Below are 21850 nucleotides of genomic sequence, written 5' to 3' on the forward strand. Positions count from 1 at the left end.
TGGGGGGCGGTGGTGGGGATGGGGTGGGGCTGCTCCAAGGACGGCTTGGATACCAAAATCTGGAATAAAAGCTTCCTACAATCTCTTCTGAAGTAGACAAGTTAGAAAAAATCTAGTTTCATTAATTGTGCCCATCCAGGCCATTCACCATGTTATTAGTTATAAATAGCCATATCATGAATTAATAAGCAAGGAAATATTTTATACTTAATTGCATATTAACCCTTGGACCTTCCTACAAAGATGGTAAGTCCTAAGCTGCATGTATATTTTGATACCATAGAAAATCATTAATCTTAATTTTCATATATATACTGACTTTTAATCTGTTTCTTCTCCAATTAGGATGGCAAGATTTCTGAAATTTCATACGACTATAAGAGCAAGAAAAAGGGTGGATACAGAGCTTGCAGTTTCGTTTTTGGTAAGATTATTCTCAAGGTTTGCAAATTATATATGTAATTAAAGATGTAACTAAATTTGAACTTGATTATATAATTAATTTGTAGCTTTGGGGGCCTTCGAGAATATGGGGTTCGTAGCTAACATGGTCAGCATGGTTCTGTATTTCAAGTTTGTATGCAATTTGACATATCCACCTCTTCAAATACTCTTACCAACTTCATGGGTTCATTATGCCTGCTCTCTCTCTTTGGAGGCTTCATTTCAGATACATACATTAACCGACTGTTTACAATTTTATTATTTGGGTCCTTGGAAGTAATCGTAAGTTAATCAATTTGTCCCCTCATCTATTTATAACAGATTAATTATATATTTTTCTCTCTTATAATTACTTTGATTATAAATGCACTTAGGGACTATCGCTGGCACAATCCAAGCTTATTCAAAAGATCTGCATCCTGATCCTTGTGGCAAGTCAAGTTGTGTCAAAGGAGGAATATCTTTTATGTTTTACGGCTCACTTTGTCTATTAGCAATAGGTGCAGGAGGAGTTAAGGGAGCTCTTCCAGCACTCGGTGCTGACCAATTTGATAACAAGTATGGGAAGAAAGATGGAATGCTTGCCAGTTATTTTTAACTGGTATTTACTAAGTACAACATTTGGAGGCATGTTTGGTGTCACTGTGATCGTATGGGTCAGCATGAATAAAGCTTGGTATTGGGGTTTTTTCATGGGCACAATCACTGCCATTATTGGGTTCATCGCTGTTGTCCTCGGGAAGCCTTACTATCGCTTCCAACCGCTCGGAAACAGCCCTCTTGTGAAGATAGCACAGGTCCTTTTCCATCTCTCCCTCACAGTCTCAGTAACGCCGCGCACAAATTTCTGGTAATGTTAATCATTTTTGTTGGTGTTACAGGTTATAGTAGTTGCAATCCGAAACGGAAGCTTGACAGTACCAGAAAATCCTGATGAGCTATTTGAGATCAGCGATAAAGATAGAGATCCAGGTAAGATTTTGTGATACTCAATTGAACAAACTAGTTATGTAACAAATTAATCATTTTTCATTCTTACTAGGGGACTGGACAAAGCTGCTGTTCTTCATCAAGGCACTAGTTCACAGCCGTGGAAAGTTTGCACAGTTACTCAAGTTGAAGAAGTTAAGATACTAATAAGAATGATATGTTGAGATTGTGGAGCCAAATTTAATTCAAATTAGAGTTTGATTAGGACATGAGTTTTCCTAATTTGTGTTTAAGTAGAATTATTTTCTTTTAGGAATACAATTGGAAATATGATTATAATTGTATTAGGAATTAAAATATAATTCCTATTAGGATATGGGATTTGAGTCCTATTAAGAATTGTGTCTCATGTATTACCTATAAAAATGGGTTAAGTCCTAGAGTTAGAAAACACAAATTGAATAGAAGACAAAACCACAATCAGAGTGAGAGCCACCAAATAGGGTTTAGTGAGTGAACCAATTTGTTAAAGAAATAAAGCTTTGTTGTAAATAGAAAGATTTTATTAATCTTTTCACTTAATGAAAACAAAAAGCATGTTGCCTTTATACAGATTCCTTTAACTATGACTAACTAACTGCAGTTACAAAACCAACTCTAGTTAGTTTTTTAATTTGAAAACAATTCATCATTTAACATCCTCCCTCAAGCTAGGCAAAACCTTGTCTTAGCTTGCTTAACAGAGAAAAACATAACTGATGTAGTAGAACCCAGTAGAGCAGCAGCTTCATACAGAACACAACTTCAAGACAGCAGATGCAACGGCAGAAAGAAATCCTGAAAGTGCAACAGCAAACAACAATGCAAATCTGCACACATCTTCTAGAAGAATACAGCTGTATCAGTCCAGAAAAAAGAACAACCGTGCAACCCAGCAAACATCTTCCAGAAGGAGACTGCAGTAGCAGTCCAGAAAAATTGCAGTAGTGCAAACAACAAACATCCAGAAACATGCAGTAGTGCAAACCAGCAAACATCTTCTAGAAGGATACTGCAGTAGTAGCCCAGAAAAATGCAGCAGAATTTACTCAACATTATTGAAAAAAAAAAAAATAATACAACTTCAACTAGTCAGCATCCTCCCTCAAGCGAAAAAAAGGAGAAGCTTTGATGAGTTTGGCCCGAAAAATATTAAACTGAGTAATAGGTAGCGACTTAGTAAAAATATCAGCAAATTGATGATCGGAAGAAATATACTGAATAGCTAAGGCTTTTGAGGCAATCTTTTAGTGAATAAAGTGAAGGTCAATCTCAATATGTTTGGTGCGAGCATGTTGAACAGGATTAGAAGCAAGTGAGGCAGTGCTCATATTATCACACCAGAGAACTGGTGTGGAATGCATCAATGTAACACCAAGCTCTTGAAACAACTGCTGCAGCCAAATAACTTTAGTGGCCGCTTGAGCAAGAGAGCGATATTCAGATTTAGCAGAGGAACGAGCAACAACATGTTGCTTTTTAGAGTTCCATTGAACGAGATTGCCACCAAGGTAAATACAATAATTGCTAGTGGAGCTACTATCATCAAGGTTACTAGCTCAATCGGCATCAGAATACCTTTCAATCATAAGAGGAATAGTAACCTGGAGATGTAAGTCAAAGTGAAGAGAATCTTTAAGGTAACGAATGAGACGTTTACAAGCTTGCCAGTGCTGAACCTTAGGGGCCTGTAAATATTGGCTCAACTTGTTGACAGTGAAGGCAATATCAGGCCTAGTAATGGTGAGGTACTTAAGAGAACCAATGGTACTATGATACAAAGAAGGCTCACTAAATAATTCACTATCATTCAAAGCCAACTTACAATGAGAAACCATAGGCGTAGGGCAATCATGAGCTTTAGAAAGGTTGGTTTTGCAAACTAAATCCTTAATGTATTTGGCTTGAGTCAGGTAAAGACCTGACTCATCACGGTAAACCTCAATACCCAAAAAATAACTCAAAGAACCAAGAGTTTTGAGGGAAAACTTACCATTCAAATGTGAGAGAAGCTACGAAATAAGTTGAGGATCATCACCAGTGACCAAGATATCATCCACGTAGATCAACAAATAGATAATATGAGCAGAATCTAAGAAATAGAACAGACTGTTGTCAAAGACTGCTTTCCGAAAACCCCATTCGAGTAAGTCAAATTTGAGTTTATCAAACCAGGCATGAGGGGCCTGTTTCAAGCCATATAAGGCCTTGGATAATTTGCAAACATAACCAGGATGATGTGGATCAACAAAACCAACTGGCTGATGCATATAAACGACTTCCTGCAAATCACCATTAAGAAAGGCGTTATTGATGTCAAGTTGCTTGATATCCTATTGATGAGTTACAGCCAATGTGAGAATCACACGCACAGTAACAGGTTTCACAATAGGGCTGAAAGTTTCAGTAAAATCAAGACCAAGTTGTTGTTGAAATCCTTTTGCAACAAGACGAGCCTTGCACCTTTGAACTGAACCATATGCGTTGTATTTAACTTTGAACACCCATTTATTTGAAACAATATGCATATCAGGAGAACGTGGAACCAAAGTCCAAGTCTAATTACTTTGAAGTGCGTCAAATTTAGTTGTCATGGCAGCAAACCAGTGAGGAGAAGCAAGAGCTTCAGCAACTGAAGATGGCTCATGAGGATTTATACAAGTGGAAGCAAATAGAGCTGCCGTAGAGGAGGGACATCGAGCTGTTTGTGATCGTGTTTTCATGGCATGAAGTCTTTGGACAGCAAGAGGATGAATATTTAATTCAATGTAAAAATGAACTTCTAAAGGAGGAGAAGTACGTGGGGGCAGATTATTTGATGGTGATAAAGTAGATGAGACAGAATGAGACTCATTCAGTGATGCATGTGAGGGAGTAGGTGTAATGGATAAAGGTGAAGACACAAGACTTTTTGTAGTTGACGTATGGTAAGGAGTAGAAATAGTAGGTGTAGAGGCCTTTGTATATGGAAAAGAATTGACAATAGGCCAAAAAGAGACAGGTGCAAAACACGTTTCAGCAGAAGAGGAAACTGTATTTAATGTATGACTGAGATTATGAAAAGAGTCAGAAAAAGGAAAATAGTGTTCATTAAAGGAAACACTCTTGACAATATAGACCCTGCCAGAGGAGTGAAGACACTTATATCCCTTATGAAAGAGGCTGTAGCCAATAAAAACACAGCAGGAAGTATGAAAATCAAACTTATGACGATTGTATGGACGAAGATAGGGGTAGCAAGCACATCCAAAAACTTTCAAAAAGGAGTAGTTTCGTTTTTGGTGAAACGGAACTTCAAAAGGCATGTGATGTAAGGTAACAGTAGGCAGACGGTTGATCAAAAAAACTGAAGTCTGAAAAGCATTCCACCAGTATTTGAGTGGCATAGAAGCTTGAGCCAGTAATGTTAAGCCAATTTCAACCAAATGCCGATGCTTTCTCTCTGCCTTACCGTTCTATTGATGCGAATATGGACAGGACAACCGAAAAAGAATACCATGTTGTTTTAAGTAAGAAAAAAGAGCTTGATACTCGCCACTAGAATCTGTTTTCAAACACTTCAAAGATGTACCAAATTGACGTTCATCCATAACATGGAATTCCATAAAAGCCAATTTTGTCTCAGACTTAGCCTTTAAAGGATAGATCCAAGTAAAATTATTGTAATCATCCACAAAATGAACATAGTATTTATAACCTTCAATAGAAGCAAAATGCGTTGGTCCCCAAACATCCGAATGTATAAGTTCTAAAGGGTGCATACTCTTGCGAATTGAGCTGGGAAAATTAGTTTGACACTATTTACCAAAACGACAAGAGGCACAAAATGAAGTAGATACAGTAACTGGTTTATCAAACTGAGATACAATTTTATGAAGAACAGCCAAATGAGGATGGCCCAATCTTTGATGCCACAAATCACCAATCTTATTACCATGTAAATGTGAGAGAGATACACAAGCAGCAACAATAGTATCATCATGATTAGAAGTAGACGAACTCCATGTATTATGAGAAGAATGAGGCTGATATACAAGATGAATTGTAGGATGAGGCAACGAGGTGGAAACCTGTGTCAACAACGGTGGAGCTGAAGTCTGTGATGTGAACAACGGAGTTGAGAGAAGAGCTTTATGAGACAGGATTCCACGAAGATCCAGGAAATACAATCCATCTTTAAGATATCCTTGAAGAAGAATTGCTTGAGTTTTCTTGTGCTTAATAAGACAAGAACCAGATGAGAATTCAACCATAACAGGATTATCTTGAACAAGATGAGAAATACTGATGCGATTCTTAGTAATCTTGGGAACAATTAATACTCTTCGTAAGGCTAAGACAGAACCAGAGTATGTGCAAGATAAAGAACTTGAACCAATACCAACAATATCAAGTAAATTACCATTACCTATAGCTAACTTTTCAGATCCTGTGTAAGTGCCATGAGTTGAAAGTTGTTGCACATCAAAAGTAATATGATCAGACGCACCACTGTCTAAGTACCAAGAATTATCAGCAACAGTAGCTGGTGTAGCATGAAAAGCAATGGAGGGATTAGGCACTTGGTGACATGATGAAGAGAGTGGTTGATAAGACTGTGGTGCTAGCTGATAAGTGTGAGAGTATTGCAAAGAATTATGCTGATAAGGTTGTTGATACAGTTGAGAAGTTGGATAAACTGGTGGTGATGCAGAAAAGGGAGTAGCCATTGAGGGAGCAACAAAAGCCTGAGGACCATTTCATGGAGCAGTAGAGAAAGATGATTGAAATGACGGTGGTGGAAAATTAGTTCGAACAGGTTGGGGACCTTGGAAACTTATGTCAAACTGATGATAACACTACATTACAACATGGCCAGTTTTACCACATAGCTGGCCAATAGGTTTGCCACGACCAGAGCCATTTTTGCCCCGACCTCTACCATTATTAGCTACAGCTTGATGACCATGATTTTGAGGAGCAAACTGTTGCGAAAAACCATTAGAAGAAGACGGATTTGTTGCTGCATAAAAAGCTAACGAAGGCATATTTGAGCTTTGAAGATCAATAGAGTAGGCTGAAGTTTGACGAGCAAGCCTATTCTCATAGGCTTGAAGTTCAAATTGAGCTTCTTCTAAGGTAAAGGATTCACACCGAGAAGTGAGAAAGGTTAAATTTACCACAACAACATCAAACTCAGGGCCAAGACCACTGAGAATGTAGAGAATAAGTTTAGAATCAGAGAGCTCTGTTCCTGAAGCAGAAAGTATATCAACAGCATCTTTCATTTTCTGGATATAGTCACGAACAAGCATTGAGCCTTTTGTAGTAGTCTGAAGCAAATGATGCTGATGCTGATGCATGATCTAAGATTTGGCTTGAGTCGAGTTCAGTTTCTCTAAGCTGGACTAGATCTCAGATCCATTAACACACTTCACCACATGCCGCATCATATTTTCAAAAATAGAAGCAAGAAGCCAATTAACAATCAACTGATCAAGACGACACCAGGCAGCAAAAGCAGGATTTACACAACTAAAGGCCTTGGACGCAGTTCCAGAGGTTATGACTTCCAGTGGTGGAGATCTAGATCCGGTCAGAAAATGTTCCAAATCAACGCTCGAATAGCGGACAATACTTGCGATCACCAGTACACATAGTTCTTTTGATGAAGCTTGATCGTAATCGGTGGCAAGGTTGTTAGATACAAAGACATGGCTGCAGCAGTAACAACAGTGGAAGTGGAACCAGAGGTGAACTAAGGAGGAGGCGCATTGGTCTCATCTTCGTGCTTTGAAGGTGTGTGAGGTTTTTCTAAAACAAAAGTATTGTTTGGTTGCCGAGAATCTGCGGGAAAATGAGATGGAAAATTTTCCATAGCTCTGGTACCATAAAGAAATAAAGCTTTGTTGTGAAGAGAAAGATTTTATTAATCTTTTCACTTAATGAAAACAGAAAGCATGTTGCCTTTTATACATATTCCTTTAACTATGACTAACTAACTGCAGTTACAAAACCAACTCTAGTTAGTTTTTGAATTTGAAAACAATTCATCATTTAACATATGTGAGGCTTGAGATATTCTTGTAATTTTTCTTTTTCTTCATAGTGAAATTCCGCAGCGGCAAAGTAGATGTAGCTCTCATACGGAGAGTGAACCACTATAAATCTTGTGTTTGTGTGTGTCGTTATTTTGTGTCATTTGTTTGTATTATTTTTCGCTTTCAGGTATTTAGGATTTATTAGTATTCAATTAAATCCCCCCAACAATTGGCATTAGAGCAAGGTTCAAGGAAGAAAGCGATGGTTGGAGAAGAAGGAGGATCTGCACTTGGGATCAACAAGTTTGATGGAACAGATTACTCATTCTGGAAGATGCAAATTGAAGATCATCTATATGGCAGAAAATTACATCTACCTCTCTTAGGAGAAAAACCCAAAAAGATGTCAGATGAAGATTGGGCACTCCTTGTAAGTATTAGGAGTCATTCGATTGACATTGACCAAGAACGTGGCAAGTAACGTGGCGAAGGAGACAACCACAACAGGGTTGATGAAGATCTTGTCTGATATGTATGAGAAGCCTTCTGCGAATAGCAAGGTACATTTTATGAAAAAAATTATTTAATCTTAAGATGATAGAAGGTGCTTCTATGACAGAGCATATGAATTATTTTAATACAATCATTAATTAATTGTCGTCTATAAAAATTGATTTTGATGAAGAAGTTCATGCCCTAATTCTTATGGCTCCCTACCAAATAATTGGGAGCCTATGAGAGCAGCAATTAGTAATTCTACAGGTAGTGCGAAATTAAAACTCACAGATGTCAGAGATAAAATTCTCGTTGAGGAGGTTCGCAGGAAAGATTCAGGTGAGATAACGTTGAATGCTTTGAATGTTGAAACAAGAGGCAAGGGCTACGATAGGAATTCAAACCGAGGCAAAGGAAGATCAAAATCAAGGAATGGAAGAAGCAAGTCCAAGTTTGGGAAAAAAAAATAGAGTGCTGGAATTGTGGCAATAAAAGCCACATACAGAGGAATTGCAAAGCATCAAAGAAAGAGGTGAATAACAATGATGCCGCCACCAATGCTATAACTGAAGAGATACAAGATGCTTTACTTTTATTTGTTGATAATTCTATTGACTCTTGGGTTTTAGATTCAGGAGCTTCATTCCATACCATTGCACACCGTGAAATTCTAGAAAATTATGTGGCTGGAAATCATGGAAAGGTATACCTAGCGAATAGAGAACCTTTAGAAAATTTAGGTATAGGTAATGTCAGGTTGAAGATGACAAATGGATCTATGTGGAAAATCCAGAAAGTAAGGCATGTACCAAAATTAATGCGCAATCTAATATCAGTTGGGCAACTTGACGATGAAAGGCATAGTGTGTCCTTTCTAGGTGGTGTATGGAAAGTTACTAAAGGAGCCATGGTGGTTGCTCGTGGAAATAAAACTGGAACTCTTTACATGACTTCTAGTTGCAGTGATTCAGTTGTAGTCGTAGATGCTAGTGTTACCTGGAGTTTGTGGCATTGTAGACTTGGGCATATGAGCGTGAAATGAATGAAGGAGCTTCAATCAAAGGGAAAACTACCAGAGCTGAAGTCGATTGATCACAGTTTGTGTGAAGGTTGCATCTTTGGCAAACAAAGAAGAGTAAGTTTTTCCAAAGTAGCAAAGGAACCAAAGGTAAAGAAGTTGAAGTTGGTTCATACAAACGTGTAGGGACCCGCTCCTCTATCATCCCTTGGAGGCTCAAAGTATTATGTGACGTTCATTGATGACACAAGCAGAAAGGTATGGGTTTATTTTTTGAAAAATAAATCTGATGTTTTTGATACTTTTAAAAAGTGGAGAGCCATGGTTGAAAATGAGACAAATCTAAGGGTGAAGTGCTTGTGATCCAATAATAAGGGAGAGTACATTGATCAAGGGTTCAAAAAATATTGTGCCAATAATGAGATCAAGATGGAGAAGACCATTCTTGCAACTCCTCAACAAAATCGTGTCACCGAAAGGATGAACATAACCCTAAATGAGCGTGCAAGAAGCATGACATTGCATGCTGGACTACCACGGACATTTTGGGCTGACGCAATCAATACTACAACCTACTTGCTCAATAGAGGGTCTTCTGCACCGCTAAATTGCAAGATCCTAGAAGAAGTTTGGAGCGGCAAAGAGGTAAATTATTCTTTCTTAAGAGTGTTTGATTGTTTAGCATATGTTCACATTGACTCTACTCTTAAAAGTAAGCTTGATGCTAAATCTAACAAATGTTTTTTCATTAGTTATGGTGATGTCGAGTTTGGTTATCGTTTCTGGGATGATTATAAGGAGCAAAGACGTCATATTCAATAAAGAAGTGATATACAAGGATAGACTCAACATGAAGTTAGAAAGTCCAAACACTGAAGTAAAGAAGCAAGAGGTAGTTCATTTGAAAGACTTCCCAATGTATGGCATACAGGACAATGACCAGGAAGATCAAGATAATATAGCTCAAGAAGTTGAACCACAAACGCCTGTGTTTGAACCTAGAAGATCTTCCAAGACTATAAGACCACCACAGAGGTACTCCCCTTCTTTGCACTATATTTTACTAACTAATGGTGGTGAACTAGAGTGTTACGAGGAAGTAATGCAAGTTGATGACTCAATCAAGTGGGAGCTAGCTATGAAAGATGAGATGAACTCATTATTGACAAATCAAACCTAATAGTTGATAGAGCTACCACAAGGGAAGAAGGCATTGTAAAACAAGTGGGTTTATTGGGTGAAAGATGAACATGATGGCAGCAAACAATATAATGCAAGATTGGTCTTGAAAGGATTTCAACAGAAAAAATGCATTGACTACACTGAAATTTTCTCTCTAGTTGTCAGGTTGACTATAATAAGAACAATACTTGGGTTAGTGGCAAAAGAAGACCTTCGTCTTGAGCAGTTAGATGTACAGACAACGTTTCTTCATGGAGAACTAGATGAAGAAATTTATATGCAGTAGCCATAGGGTTTTAAAGTACAAGGAAATGAGAGAATGGTTTGCAAAGTGCAAAAGAGCCTATATGGGCTAAAACAGGCGCTTAGACAGTGGTACAAGAAGTTTGATGGGTTTATGTGTAGTAACGGTTTCCTCAGATGCCAAACAGACTATTGCTGTTATTTCAAGAAACTTGGTAACTCCTATATCATCGTATTATTATATGTAGATGACATGTTGATTGTAGGGGCTTGTAAACAAGAAATAGACAAGCTAAAAAGGCAATTGGCAAAAGAGTTTGCTATGAAGGATTTGAGCACTACAAAACAAGTCCTTTATATGAGGATTACTAGAGATAATGCCAAAGGTTTCTTGAAGTTGTCACAAGAAGAGTATGTGAAGAAAGTACTTAATAGGTTCAACATGGGTGGAGCAAAGCCAGTAAGTACCCCTTTGGCTAGTCATTTTAAACTATCCAAAGATCAGTCACCTACAACAGAACATGAGCGAGACTACATGGCCAAGGTACCCTATGCATCAGTGATTGGCAGACTTATGTATGCCATGTTGTGTACAAGGCTAAACATAGCACATGCAGTGGGAGTTGTGAGTAGGTACATGAGCAATCCAAGAAAGCAACATTGGGAAGCAGTGAAGTGGATTCTTAGATATTTGAAAGGTACTACAAATTCAGCATTATGCTTTAGGAAGTCAGATTTAGAGCTACAAGGTTATGTGGATGTTGATAGGCTGGTGACATTGATAACCGGAAGAGTACCATAGGTTATGTCTTTACATTAGGTGGTATAGCGGTCAGTAAGGTTTCAAAGTTATAGAAGATTGTTGCTCTTTCTACTACAGAGACAGAGTATGTTACTGTGTCAGAAGCTAGTAAAGAGCTAATATAGTTACAACGGTTCCTAGAAGAATTGGGTCAAAATTATGAGAAGAGCGCTTTGTATTGTGATAGTCAAAGTGTAATTCACTTGGCAAAGAACCCAGTTTACCATGCTAGGACAAAACATAGAATTTCGTTACCATTTCATACGATCAGTTTTGGAAGAAAGAGTTATAGCTCTCGAGAAGATTCAAAAGAGTAAAAATCCAGCTGATATGTTTACGAAGGTGGTTACACTTGAGAAACTGAAGTTGTGTACAATTTCGGTTGGACTTCTCGCTTGAAGAAAGAGAAGTTGATGCCGCTACTGATGGAAGTAAAGAATTGAAGACATGCTGAATTAGTCTCCAAGTGGGAGATTGTTGAGATTATGGAGCCAAATTCAATCCAAATTAGAGTTGGATTAGGACATGGGTTTTCCTAATTTATGTTTTAAGTAGAATTATTTTCTTTTAGGAATACAATTGGAAATATAATTATAATTGTATTAGGAATTAAAATATAATTCCTATTAGGATATGAGATTTGAGTCATATTAGGAATTGTGTCCCATGTATTACCTATAAAAAAGGGTTAAGTCCTAGAGTTAGAAAACCCAAATTGAATAGAAGGCTAAGCCACAATCAGAGTAAGAGTCACCAAATAGGGTTTGGTGAGTAAGCCAATTTATAAGGCTTGAGAGATTCTTGTAATTTTTCTTTTTCTTCATAATGAAATTCCGCAACAACAAAGTAGACGTAGCTCTTATACGGAGAGTGAACCACTATAAATCTTGTGTTTGTGTATGTGATTATTTTGTGTCTTTTGTTCACATTATTTTTTGCTTTCAAGGATTTAGGATTTACTAGTATTCAATTAAATCTTAAATCCTCTCAACATGATGCCCATTTTAGCTAGTACAACTATAATGAACACATGTTTGGCACAATTGCAAACATTCTCAGTGCACCAAGGATATTTCATGGATCCTTGTATTTTCGGAAAGAAGTTCCCTTCAGCTTCAATTTTCAATTCGGGTGATTCCTTTAGTTTTTATGGCTGTCTTGATACCCGTCTACGAGTTTCTGGTCATCCCAATTGCTCGAAAGATTACTGGCAATCCATCAGGGATCACACAGCTTCAACGTGTGGCAGTGGGTCTTGTTCTCTCTATTATTCCCATGACAGTAGCAGGTTTTGTTGAAGTAAAAAGAAGAGATCAGTCAATCAAGAATCCTTTTAAGCCAATCAGTCTCTTCTGGCTTTCATTCCAATATTCGATTTTTGGACTCGCAGACACGTTTACAATTGTTGGATTAATGGAATTCTTCTACAAAGAAGCGCCATCGAGCATGAAATCACTCTCGACTTCTTTTGCATGGCTATCACTATCATTTGGTTACTTCTTGAGCAGCGCCTTTGTGGACATTATAAACTGTGTCACCGAGAAGATAACTCTGAGCAAGAAAGGATGGTTACATGGGGATATCTTGAATGACAATAATTTGAATCTTTTCTACTGTTTCCTCGCAATTCTCAGTGCAATCAACTTAGCAATGTTAAAAAAAAGCATTAAAAAGAACTGAAACAAATGAAAGGAAAAATAATGCTCAATTCTTGTTATTCAACGTTTACATCAATGTGTATATATATACAACTTGTAAATAACTGTTTAACTAACTCTAACTGAAAGCTAACAAACTCTAACTATAACTTTCCAGCTCAGCATTCAGCGTAACTAACTTCCACAGCTCAGCGTAACGAACTTCCACAACTCAGCTTCTCCTCTTGTCAACTTGCTTCTTAACAAACTCAACACTCCCCCTCAAGTTGACACTTTGTAGATGTCTTTAATGCCAAGCTTAGCAATCAATTTCTCATGCTGCTGCACACCTAGGCCTTTAGTCAAAATATCTACAATCTGGTTTCCAGTTGCAATATATCCTGTCCGTATAACTCCTTGCTGAATTTTTTCTCTTGTAAAATGGCAGTCAATCTCAATGTGTTTGGTCCTCTCATGATACATTGGATTGGCTGCTATTTGCAATGCAGCTTTGTTATCACAATACAGCAACACAGGTTGTATTCCTTCTACTCCTAATTCATCCAACAAACCAATCAGCCAAATTATCTCAGATACACATGCTGCCATGCTTTTGTACTCTGCTTCGGCAGATGATCTGGCTATAGTACTTTGTTTTTTTGACTTCCACGATATAAGAGATTCTCCAAGCTTGACACAATACCCACTTACTGATTTTCTGCTCATCTGACAAGCTCCCCAATCCGAATCACAATATGCAGCAAGCTCCATTTTATTGCTTGATGGTAATAACAAACCTAATCCAAGATTTTATATAATATACCTAACGACCCTTAATGCTGCTTCCAAGTGGGACTCCTTAGGTGCATGCATGTATTGACTAAGTGTTTGTACTGAAAAGGCTATGTCAGGCCTTGTCATGGTCAAATAAAGCAGTCTTCCAATCAACCTTTTATAAATGGATGAATCCTCTAACAACTTGTCCTCTGATGCAGGTTGAAATTGTTGATCATATTCAAATGAAGTGAGCTTTGAATTCTTTTCAAGTGGAGTCTTTGCAGGCTTTGTATTGGCCAGTCCAGCTTCTGATATGAGCTCTAATGCATACTTTCTTTGACTCATAACCAGACCTTCCTTTGATCTAGCAATTTCGATGCCAAGGAAGTACTTTAGCTCACCAAGATCTTTTATCTTAAGCTCTTTTGTAGAACAGATTTCAAGTCAAGCAGCATCTTATGATCATTACCAGTGATTAAAAGATCATCTACATAGACCAGTAAAATTACTATCTTGCTGCCATTCCTTTTAGTAAATAGGGAATAGTCATATTTGCTCTGCTGATATCCATGCTTGATTAGTGCGTCTGTCAGCTTGATATTCCACTGTCTGCTAGCTTGCTTTAATCCATACAAGGATTTGAGCAATCTACAAACCAATGGCTCCCCCTGATTGCGAAAACCTTTAGGTAACTCCATGTAAACTTCTTCAAAAAGATCTCCCTGTAAAAAAGCATTATACACGTCCATTTGCATAAGTGGCCAACCATGAATTGATGCTAAAGCCAAGACACTCCTGACAGTTACCATTTTAGCAACCGGACTGAATGTATCAGTATAGTTAATGCCTTCTTGTTGGTTGTAGCCTTTGGCTACAAGACGTGCCTTGTATCTCTCAAGGCTGCCATCTGAGTGGTACTTAGCTTTAAAAACCCATTTACATCCTATGGCAGATTTGCCTGGTGGAAGAGGAACCAAGGTCCAAGTTTGGTTAGCCTCTAAGACAGCAATTTCTGTCTGCATAGCAGCCACCCAATAGGGATCACGAACAGCCTCTTCATACGTAGCAGGTTCATGGATACGAGAGATAGTAGTGAGAAAGCATTGATAGGAAGGTTGAAGGTGCTTGTAAGAAACATAGTTGGTGATTGCATAATGAGCAGCAGGAGAGATATAATCAGTGAGCCAGATAGGTGGTTTGATAGTCCTAGAGGATCTTCGGAGGACTGGAGGTGATGATACAGTAGGAGAAGTATCATGCGTGAAAGAGTCTGATGAATTAAGTGGCTGTGGTGAATTGTCAAGTGAAAAAAACTGTTGTGGTGCATCAAATGGTAAAGGTTGGTGAGATAACTCAAGGTCCTCAAGATGTACAGGTGAAGGAGAATGATAAGGAGGCAAAGCGGCTGAAGAGGACTGAGAAAGGAATGGAAAAACATGCTCCACAAACTTCACATCTCTACTTACAAAAAACATGCGAGTTTCCAAATTCAGAAGCTATATCCCTTTGGGTTGCTGAGTATCCCATGAAAATGATGTGGAGTAGCTTTCTGGGCAAATTTTCGGTTGAGGAAAGATGAGTGGCATAACTGATACAGCCAAACACCCTAAGATGATCAATTGACGGTGGTGTTCCATGCAACATTTCATAGGGAGATGGTTGCCTAAAACAGGAGATGATATCTGTTCACCAAATAACATGCAGTGAGAATCATTCACCCCAGTATTGCAGTGGAATTCTAGCTTGGATTTTCAAAGACCTAGCCACATCCACAGGTGCCTGTGTTTGCGTTCTGCCACCCCATTCTGTTGAGGGGTGTAGATGCAAGAGCTTTGATGGATGATGCCCAAGGATGTGAACAACTCATTACAGCAGTGTTAAAAAATTCTCCCCCATTATCTGATCGAATGAATTTGATAGAAGCAGCAAAATGATTCTGACCAGCAAAAAAAAATTTCGAAGATGAAGTATGGTTTCTGACTTATGTTTCATTAAGAAAATCCAAGTGATCCTTGTATGATCATCTACTATAGTGAGAAAGAACCTATGATGGTCAACGGTGGGATGAGGATAAGGGCCCCAAACATCCATATGCAACAAATGAAAAGGATGAGATGCTCTATTATGACTTGACGTAAATGGCAATCTGACTTGTTTAGCTAAGGGGCATATTCTGCAATCTGCTAACACTTTATATCATCTTGAGTAAACTTTATTGAAGGGAAATATTTCAGTTTAAGAATAGGCACATGACCAAGCCTTTTGTGCCACAATTCACCAGAAGATAACAACATTTATGTAAAGTAGGAAGATCTTCGGGCACTGCAGAAATGTGAAAACCTTGGAGACAGCAGATGGATGTGAGGCATAGCTGGTGTTGCATGGTGTTTGAAAGGCAACAAAAAATATAAACCTTTAGCTTCTCTACCAATCCCTTTTACCTTCCCACTGAAGAGGTTCTGAAGTATCAAAAGTCAGAAAAAAAGAGATGTAACAAGACAAATCTCTTGCATCTTTGCAACTGAAATCAAGTTGAATTTGAAATCTGGATGTAGAGAACATTGGTGAGTTTCTGGTCAGAAGCAAGATAATGTGATCCAATATGAGAAACTTTAGACATATGACCATTAGGCATCGTACTGATGTAGAAACATGTGAAGTTGCTAAATCTGATTAGATCAATACAAGGGAACATGATACAGCTCCTGTGTCTAGAATCCAGGATTGTTTTTACCTAATGAGGATAAAAAACACTTTATACCTGCCATGTTTACCATTCCTTTTGCTGTAGAGTAGTTGGATCCTTGTTCAAGAGTTTGAGGATCTCTTCATATTGTTCCTCAGAGAAAACTGAGCCGCAGATCCTGAATTGTTGGGCTCAGCATATTAGTAGATGGAGCTGAAGTAGTTATAACTGAAGATTGAGTTCCTATAAATTTCTTTTTGGTAAACTTAAAATCAGGAGGATAGCCGATAGCCTATAACAGTTTTCCTTCTTATGGCCTTTCACATTGCAGTGCTCACAGGTAATATTCCAGTTTTTTTTCCTCTAGATTGTTGCTGTGACGATGATGATGAGTATAGGACAGTGGATTCCAAGGAGTCTGATGTGATGGATCCTGTTGCCGTTTGACTCTCTTCTGTCACAGCATGGAATAGGCTTGGTTGATACTAGGCAGTGATTCACATTAAGATCTGTCCTTTGCTTGCACATATGTCTCATTCAGTCCCATGAGAAACTGCAGAAGTTTTTGATTCTGCATATGTTCTACATACGTTTGACATCTCACATTCACATGTAGGTAGCTGTATGATAGATCCATATTCATCCATAAAAGCTTGAGTTTAGTATAATAAGTGGATATAGTTTGAGGTTCCTTGTGTTAAAGTAACATGTCTCGATGCAGTTGAAAGATTCTTGAACCATTGATTTTGTCAAATCTCTCCTTTAAATCTTGCCATACTAGATGTGAATTAGAAGCATGGATTATACCACTCAGCAATTCTTTACTTACAGAATTCATAATCCAAGAGACACAATGGCATTACATCTATCCCACTACTGTTGCAAGCTAAGTGAATTTGTATCTCTTTTACAAGTTCCATCAATAAAACCTATTGTTTCTTAGCAAGCAATGCAATTTTCATTGATCGACTCCATAGTGAGTAATTCTATTCCAATGAGTTGAAAAGAGACTAAGCTAGAACCTGGAGTGTCCGAGGGATGCAAGTACACAGGGATGATTGAAGTCCACTGTTGATGAACTTTGATTATTCTGAGATCCAGTTCCAGTCGAGATGCTGCCATTTCCTTCAGTTCCATTGATGGTTTTTGTAAAAACGAGATTTGCTCAAGAGTTTGAGTGAGGAAAAGCAAATTAAAAAATTGAAAGATTTGACAAAATAGAGCTGATATTTGAATCAGATCAGCACCAGATTAGGTAAATTTGATGATTGAATAAGAATTCAAGCCTTAGATCGGCTCTGATACCATGTTAAAAAACATTAAAAAGAACTGACAAATGAAAGGAAAAATAATGCTCAGTTCTTGTTATTCACGTTTACATCAATGTGCATATAATACAACTTGTAAATACTGTTTAACTAACTCTAACTGAAGCTAACAAACTCTAACTATAACTTTCCAGCTCAGCATTCAGCGTAACTAACTTCCACAGCTCAGCGTAACGAACTTCCACAGCTCAGCTTCTCCTCGCAATTGTCAGTGCAATCAATTAGCAAATTACCTTTATTGGGCGTCATGGTACAAATACAAGGAGAAACCAAAACTCACGCAAAGGATTAATTCATCTCAAATTTCATTTCGGGAGTAATATAATTTTGTTTGATGTGCTGGGACCTACGGCTATGTATATTGCCAAATTTCTTGAATAATATTTCCATAAAAGATCCCAAAGTTTTACGGTTGTCCAGGATTCAACTATGTATCTTAAAAGATTACTATCCCACACCTCCCCTTACGTTTAATCTTAAGTCCCTCACACCCTAAAGGTGTGAAAAACTATCTCTAACCTCCCTTCACATTTGAAGAATTATCTGATAGCTCCCCTCATTGGCTTTAATTGATAAATTTCTTATGTTTGGTCTACTTCTTTTATCCTCTATGAAATCAGTTAATGTCACACTCATCCACTTTGTTTTATAAGTATTAAAAACACTCTTGTTGTAAGTGATATGTTATGGTATCCATTTTACCCTTCCATCACTTACTAACTCAACAAATTTGTTAAGAATAATACTATATAAAATATTCTTATATAATATTGTTTATACAACATTATGTGACAAACGAAGATTATGTGAAAGTTTAATTTTAATTTAAAATTAACTAATCATATTTTATCATATAATATTTTATAAAAGTGTTATATGTATAGTATTACTCGTAAATTGATTCGTTCATGGGCTTTAATTTACAATGCGGAGCCAACCCAATTGCGAGGGGGTCGCATGTGAATAGAAGTCTTAAGTGATGTCATTGATTAAAGAGATATTATATTATTTCCAAGTAGCAATAATATTGTAGAGAATCCAAGGAGAATTTAATTGATTTATGTAAGGTGGTCAACACCAACATCATGGTCAAAAGGCCTCGATAAATCAAGCAAAGTGACTCACGATCATTAAACAATGTTTTGTTTATTAATTAAAAGAAGCTTCGGTGTTTACCCCTTAAGCTCTTATGTTTATGATCTTTTAATGCCATTGAATTCTTAATTATTGTGGCATTCCGCAATGCCAAGAGTTGTTGACATTTGGCTTATTTTTTTACATTTAACCTTTTTATATCTGTCGGTTCTTGGTGCCTCATGACCTTAAATCTTATTTCATGCCAAACTTATGCATGTACATCCCCAAGATTTTGATTTAACAGTCAATCCCATAGTTTCAGAAACTATCATCGATACACCTTCTTTTTTCCTTTTAATGCTAAAATGAGAGTTTTTTTTTTTTTTTTTTTTTTTTAGAGTAAACGCTTTTTCTCACCCGAGGTTTGCTTTAACAACACTTTGCTATCCAAAAAGTTTCAAAATACTATTTTCCCATCCAACGTTTATATTCCGTTAATACTCAAAATACATTTCATTTTCTTAACCGGCGTTCAAGAGTTATCAGGAGTCAAGATAAGAGGTTTTTTGTTGAGTGAAGGTCGATGGATTGAATGATAGTGACCGATAGAATATTCGCCGCCAGAATCAGTTAAAAATCATTTAAGAACAAGAAACTTTAGCTTTACGGTGGCTGGAAATCGGTGATAAATCAAGTGTCAGAGTAAAAAGGGTTTTGTAGACAGGAGACTGGAGGTTTAAATGGTGGTGACGGTGAGAATTTTTGCCATCGAAATTAGCTTTGGATAGTAACAAAATATTATCTTTGAGTGAAAAAAATGTATTTTGAAATTTTTTAGATAGGAAAGTATCATTAAGGCAAACCTTGGGTGGGAAAAAGTAGTTTACTCTTTATTTTATTAGACTATCATCAAAATTATTGGTGTTCGTAATAGTTTTTTTATAACTAAATAGAGCTGATGGTAATTGCTTAGTTTTATTTATATTCATAATGCTAAATGCGAGAGTTTTTGGAGTATATGTTAATTTTAATATTTTAAATAAATATCCAAAAACTGAGAGTCTGTGAAGATGATGAACGGATGTCCATAACATGCATGTGCATGTGTTAGACTTGGAACTTTGACACGTACAGCTAGCTCCTCATCACACAATTACAGAAACCATGCATCCATCGTCGTCATCATGGAACCATTTACTGCATTAAAAAGAGGCTAAGAAAAAAACGCTTCTCGATGCTGTCTCTAATTGATGATGTTTCCTAGGAAAAAAATCAGGCAATTGACCCAAGTGATTATTGCCATTTGCCAATCTTTTGACTTTTTAGTTTCCATAATTTCAATCTTCAGTCATGGAATCTCTCTCCCCGCGCCCCCATTATTTCGCATCGATATCAACGCTACTTAACCTTATTGTCTGCCTCCATAAATATAACCTCAAGAGTCGAGGCCACTATCTTGAGTTGAGTATTGGTAAAAATGTCTCACAGTTTCACTTTCTTCATCTTGGCTTTTCTTCTGTTAACAAGTAGTGAAGGCAGACTTATTTCATCCACTACTGGGAAATCATCATCTGTAAGAAGTTAACATTGTTTTTCTTAATGTTTTTGTTGATTGTCTTGCAATCAGATCGATGCTCATTTGTTCTATTTATTTATTGGTTTTTTTTTGTAGGAGGAATCAAGCATCGATGATATTGACTGCACAGGGCCAGGAAGTGAAGACTGTATGATGAGGAGGTCCATGGTTGACCACACCGACTATATCTACACCCAGGACATCAATCAACCCTGATTTTAATTACTTTGTTTTTACTTCTTAACTTTGGTGTGAGTTTTGTAGTGTCCATGATCAACGGTAGAATTACAAGTTTATCAAATTTTGATGAGAAGAAATTGACTGATGTTATATTGGTTCATATATCTAATTTGCATACCCATCAATTCAAGATTAGAGCAACAAAGCCAACCCGAAATTTGCAAACACTTAAAAGACTTCATTCTGTTTAATTATGTTCAATATAATTTTAACCATCTTTTGGCCGTAAAATCAAGTATGTAACTGCAGATAGATGGTAAGGGTGAAATGGTGGTAACAACATCGCCGTTAAGGCGATCTTGACAGTACAATTTACAAATGATCATTACTGAAGATTTAATACCAAATCTTGCCCATCAATCTCATTGATCATAGGCTGAAAACTTGAAATCGTTTTGCTACCAGTTCAATTTTTATTAACTTTAATTTGTATATCAATTTACAAGTTGTTAATTGTATTATTATATTTGGGCTTAAAGTCAAATTATTATATTATTATATTTGGGAGACCGACATTTTCTCACCCCAGGTTTGGCGAAACGACACTTTCCCACCCTTCAAGTTTCAAAATGACATTTTCCCACATTTTGTCAGGTTCTTTTAGCGTTTTTTGTTAATATTTAATTGAAAAGACAAAAATACCCTTAAATAGTTTGTTATAAATTAAAATTTAGTTAAGTGAAAATCTTTACTCGATTATTTATTAGTTCAAGTGTAAATATATATTTTTCCCTTTGTTTATTTAATTAATTAGGAATATTGATTTTCTATATTAATTAATAAAAATGAAAAACATTATAAATTTAATAGATTATTGAATAATAGTGATAAGATATTGATGACATTATAAATAAATAAATATTAAGGTTATTTAATCTTAAACAATTCCATAGCATTACTCTTAACTTTTTAGGTCGGGCTAAATATTTTTTCTTTTTTGACTTTTTGGTTAATTAAAAAATAATAAAAAATTTATAAAGTCAAATATTTAAGGGTATTTTCGTTTCATAACAAAACCTCATGAAGGGTGGGAAAGTGTCATTTTGAAACTTGAAGGGTGGGAAAGTGTCGTTTCACCAAACCTTGGGGGGGAATATGTCGTTCTCCCTATTATATTTGGGCTTAAACCTGCCGTATAGTTTAGGGTTTCCTAGTTGTTTTTGTGTCTCATATCATTAAATTAGTGGGATTATCATTCTTGAACAGTATATATGTGTATTATTTCAGAAATAATAAAGTAAACTATTTTTACAAAAAATTAACTTTGTATCAAAGCTTCCTGTTGTGCGATTGGATCCCTAGTTTTGGTCACCTTCTGCGGCCGATCTCCTCAGATCCGCTGCCGATCTTGTTGAT

At 36.9% G+C, this 21850-nt stretch overlaps 1 pseudogene; it reads left to right on the forward strand.

Annotated features, from left to right (window-relative positions):
• The first annotated feature begins 243 nt into the window (after window positions 1-243).
• LOC116119511 lies at window positions 244-17921 on the forward strand (annotated as a pseudogene).
• Window positions 17922-21850: the final 3929 nt, after the last annotated feature.

Source organism: Pistacia vera, unplaced genomic scaffold (assembly GCF_008641045.1).
Source record: "Pistacia vera cultivar Batoury unplaced genomic scaffold, PisVer_v2 Contig891, whole genome shotgun sequence".
NCBI lineage: Eukaryota > Viridiplantae > Streptophyta > Magnoliopsida > Sapindales > Anacardiaceae > Pistacia > Pistacia vera.